Source organism: Octopus bimaculoides, chromosome 23 (assembly GCF_001194135.2).
Source record: "Octopus bimaculoides isolate UCB-OBI-ISO-001 chromosome 23, ASM119413v2, whole genome shotgun sequence".
NCBI classification, from domain to species: domain Eukaryota; kingdom Metazoa; phylum Mollusca; class Cephalopoda; order Octopoda; family Octopodidae; genus Octopus; species Octopus bimaculoides.
Window position 1 is genome coordinate 5,149,467 of NC_069003.1, and position 5,589 is coordinate 5,155,055.

Below are 5,589 nucleotides of genomic sequence, written 5' to 3' on the forward strand. Positions count from 1 at the left end.
ATATATATATATATATATATATATATATATATATATAGGTCTATATGCATATATATCCGCATCTATATATATACGCACTTATATATATAAAAATCTGTGTGTATGCATACATAAATACATGCACGCATACATACATACATACATACATACATACATACATACATACATGCTCGCATTCATACACAAATACATACTTACATGCTTATATATCGATGGGTGGAATTCAGAAATGGTAGAGCAGCAGAGAAATATATCATCTTGTTGATATTGTTGTTGTTATTTAACTGTAGTCCTGCCCTGATTCCACAGAACTACGATCAAAAGCATTTCGGCTATGACCAACCCATCAATTTTTTTCAGGCTAATATACCCTCTTTAACATGCTCTTTTCTAACATGAAGTACGTAATTTGAGGTAGTTCTCACTTTTATTTTGTTGCAGTTAAAGAACAACTACATGTATATATATGTTTCGGTGTAACTGGTCTCGTCAGTGTAGTACAGTTCATCCGAACTTATAGATCGATTCACTAAATACATTTATACATAATAAATATGCAACTGAATATCAGTTTATCCTTTCCCTAAGCATGCAAATTAACTCAGAAATTTAATGTCAATTGTTTGAAGTTGTCTCCCCTTATAAACGTTCCTAAAGGTTCATTGTCACTGGCTTTTTGAATTGTTTACCCTTATTTCTCTTAATTTTCGATTATATAAATTAATCTTACCCCCAAAATATACTTAACATTTTCTATGTATAAACTTCATTTTCTGCAGATTTGGTTTAAGTCCACTGTTCTGACGAGTTCAAATAGTCCGAAACTTATGTCCATAGCTGTCTTTTCCATGTGGAAAAAGATCTCGCTCTCGTTTTGTCTATGCATGTAAACTTAATTGAAGAATTCCATCCTAAAAATTCTAAACCTCCACTTAATCAAGTTCAGGTACATAAAAATGCCATAGGACAATTGAAACACTACCATAACAACCCTGTCTCTCCCAGTCAGTTCAGGCATTCCTACATTTTACCAAGCTGTTTCAACATCATCCTCTGAACGCTACTTTAACACTTTCAGTCTGCGACACAGATACAACATCCCTGTAGTACCCATCCTACCAATACCGTCTCTTCCCCTTCTCAGATTCACACACTTATGGCAGCGGCCCTTCAGTATTTCTAAATCATGTAAAAGAACTCGAAAGTTTGGGCCTCCAGCCAGGCCTTTCACGATACCCTTAAAGCCAAGAAGTTTTCAGCACCACCCCACCCCTAGTACATCTGTAACAGCTCACAACACTACTACAACACCATCCTACTAGCACTACGTCTCCCACTACGTCACACACTTTTGTAACACCCTCCACACAACACTACTGCAATGTCATCCTAACAACACTATTTTATCGCTCAGTACAGATACATCTCTAACACCATAACACCCTACAACGCTACCACAACACCATCCTACCAACACACACACATACTCTCTCCCGCTCACCCAACCCCCCACACACATCTACAACACCCCACAACACTGTTACAACATCATCCTAACAACGCTATCTCTTCCACTTAGTCTAGACATAGCTATTAGATTGGTGCAAAATAATTGTTTTTTGTTATTTTAACCTTTGAGGTTTATTTTGGAAGAAACGTTCATGTAATATACTATTTTGAATCTCTTTAGATTTCGATCTATTGAATAATACTGATGGTTTTGCTTGCACAGTTAATTCCTGTTTATTTTAGGCTGTCAAATTAAAAAATAGAAAAAAGCAAATTCGGACGATTTTATTGTCAAGGAACGTACAGCTTCAAAAATTTGTTTTCAGAAATTTCCAGTAAAGCAGACGATATCTTTTAAGATGAGGAAGTTTGCGAGTTACCATCTTCTAAGATTTACCACGACCAATGGAGGATCATTACTAAAGCTTACTCACGCAAAATAATTGGAAGCGTTGCAGGAGAACTAAATGTTGAACAGTTAAATGTTGTTATATATTTGCATTAGACTAGACAGTCAAAAAGGAGTGATAAACGGGTGCTGCACTAGCTGAATGGAAGTTAGAATTAAAAGATTCATCTCACGAAATCTATTCTGCACTTCATTTGGGCCCCAAAACAAAAAAAAACTATTAATTTCTTGATAGTATTGCGACAAGTGAAGTGACGAGAAATTGATCCTATAACAACAGCTGAGAGCAGGACTGGACGACTTGGCGCAGCTGTTCAGGCGTTGGTGATTGGCGCAGCTGTTCGGGCGTTGGCGCGGCTGACTGGACATTCGCCTCGTTTTGACCACAGAAATTTTTCGGAAGCAACTGCACATATACACACGTGCGCATGCATACGCACACGTAGAAATATACACATATAGTTACAGTGAAAAGAGAGAGAGAAAAAGAAAGAGAGAAAGAGACATACAGACAGATAGAAGGAGGGAGATTGAAAGGGAAAGAGAGTGAGAGACATTACAATTTATTAATTGAACCTGGCCATTTCTTCTTCCTGACAACACCTGAGCGAGTCTTGCAAATGGCGGCACAAACTGAAAGAACTGAGAGCTCCAAGACTTTTGGGAAAGGGGGCCAGTTGATTAGATCGACTCCAGTACACAACTGGTACTTAATTTATTGACCCCGAAAAGGTGAAAGGCAAAGCCGACCTCGGCGGAATTTGAACTCAGAACATAAAGACAGACGAAATACTGCTCAGCATTTCGCCCGGCGTGCTAACGATTCTGCCAGCTCGCCACCTATACACCAAAACTTTACGCCACTCTGCTGACTCCCCAGACTTCTCTCTGACCAATTACCAATTTTTCGGTCCTTCCAATAACTTCCTGCAAGCAAAGGTCTTCATCAAACGAGCAGCAGTTCAAACGGTAACAACAACTAATAGTTCCTGGACCTTATGAATTCTAGGCAACCGGGATAGATTTTTTTTCCAACCAAGGAATAAGTGTAGATTTTAATGGCTATTACAATCAATTAACTACATTGGCATTAATAATCATTTATTATGTATTGATATCGATTTAAAGTTGATATTTAAAAGCCACTACAACTATTTTGGCACCAACCTGCTACAACCCCGCAAAAAACACTAATCACTAATGTAGTATCGTTGCTGCGCCGTTCTACAACTTAAACAGCATTTCTTCCAACGTTTATGTTCTGAGTTCCAATGTCATCGGAGTCGACTTTGCCTTTCATCCAGTCGGAGTCGAGAAATAAGTAGCGGTCGTGCACCGGGGTCGATGTAATCGACTAACCATTTCCCCTGAAATTGCTGGCCTTGTGCCAACATTTGAAACCAATACAGCAACAAAGTGATTGTATGTTGTCAACTTAATGTGGCAGTCCCATGTGTTTATTCCCGCCTTGCCCTTACCATGGTCTTTTCCGTAGGCTTTTCTTTCCACGGATAAACCTAATCTTGCTTTTACACTTTTAAAATTTTTTCTGTGATACACGATCCCTTTTGATCGTTTTTTTTTCCTCACGATCACTTTTGATCGGAATTTTATTTTCCTCCTTTCTTATCCGAAAAGAATAGCTCTACATTGTATTTTGTCCCCTCTGTTTTCGGCCCTGTGTGGCTAATAAAGAGACTTATCTATCTATCTATCTATCTACCTACCTACCTACCTACATACATACATACATACATATCTATCTATCTATCTATCTATCTATCTATCCATCCATCAATCAATCTATTTGTCTGTTTATCTATCTATCCATCCATCTATTTTATCTGTATCCATCCATCCATCCATCCATCCATCTAGCCATCTCCAGTTATCCCTCCGTCCATCTTGAAACTCCCTATCCACCCCTACCCATCCCCACTCCCGTCTGTAAATCCCCTCATCCATTCCTTCCGTACAAACACTTCTGCCATTACTTCCGATGTGATTCCTGCAATACTTCCGGTCTGACCAAACTCCTCGTTTCACTCGGTAATAGAAACTGAGTGACCCGGATGTGAAGTGGCCAGAATGACTGGTTTAAGAATCTGGTCAGTTATTCGTGACACACGCACGCACACACACGCACAAAGACATACGCTTAAATATATACATATAAATATATACACTCGCGCGCGCACAAACAAGTGAATACACACATGTACACAAACACATATACATTCATGGTCACACAGACACACACCCATGCATACACACAAAGATGTATATACATATATATATATATATATACATACACAAAAAGTGATACACAGACAGACACACACACATACATAGAAATACATACACAGGCATATGCACACATAGACATGCATACTCAAAGACATACACGGGTCTACCACACACACACACACACACACACACATACTCGCACACGCGTATATTCACACACCTGTACACAAACACATACAATACGCATACATACATACATACTTACACGCATGCATGCATCCACATGCACACAGAGTCATAGCACCTAACCACCACAGACACACACACATGTATATATATGTACATATATACACACATGCACTCTAGACACACATACATACATACATTCGTACATACGTATGTACGTAGTATATACATACATACATACATACATACATACATACATATATTCACGCATACGTACGTACATAAAGACATACATACATACATAAACACACATACATACATACATACATACATGAATGATAGAGAGATGGCACAGAATCGTTAGTACGCCGGACAAAATATTCTGCAGCATTTTATCCGGCTTTACGTTCAGACTTCAAATGTTTCTGAGGTCGAATTTGCCTTCTATGCATCAGAGTCGATAAAATAGACATCCTTGAGTATGAGTGATGACTTGCGCCCCTTCCGTCCCTTCACCATCACCTCTCTCTCTCTCTCTCTCTCTCTTTCTCTCTCTCTCTCTCTCTCTCTCTCTCTCTCTCTCTCTCTCTCTCTCTCTCTCTCTCTCTCTCTCCCTCTATCTATCTGTCTATCTTTATTTAGTGACTTCACTTTAAACGAAGTCACTGGCCAAGTCATCACTTGTCCTCAAAGATATCTAGATGGTCTTAGTCGTTCCGACGGAGGAACATGATGATTATTTAGAAGTTCGTTTCACAAATATTTGGTTACAGGTTCGGCTCCACTGCACGGCATCTTCATTGTGTTCGACCATAACCTTGAGTCGTCCAAAGTCTTGAGAAGGGAGTTTAATTGAAGGAATCTACGAAACTACATTGGGATCACATCAGTTGAACTTTTATATCTAGTCTTTTATATTGTCTCTTTTACTTGTTTTAATCATTGGATAACGACCTTCCTAGGGGCAAACCTTAAAGGGTTTCTTAGTGGAACAAACTTCCCTCAGTTCTTAAGGTTTGATACGTATTCTCTCGGTCTCTTTTGCCGTTGGATGGCCTTTGAACTACATGCGTTCCTACGCCCTTTGAAGGGTTTTGTTTTTTATCCTACAAGATGTCCAATAACCACCAAGCAAGCTTTGTGGGGTCACCGGTTCAGTCGCCGACGACCCGACCATGCAACGGTTTGTACCGGGTTACATGTTACCAACAGCATTCAGAAGTGACCTGACCTTGGAA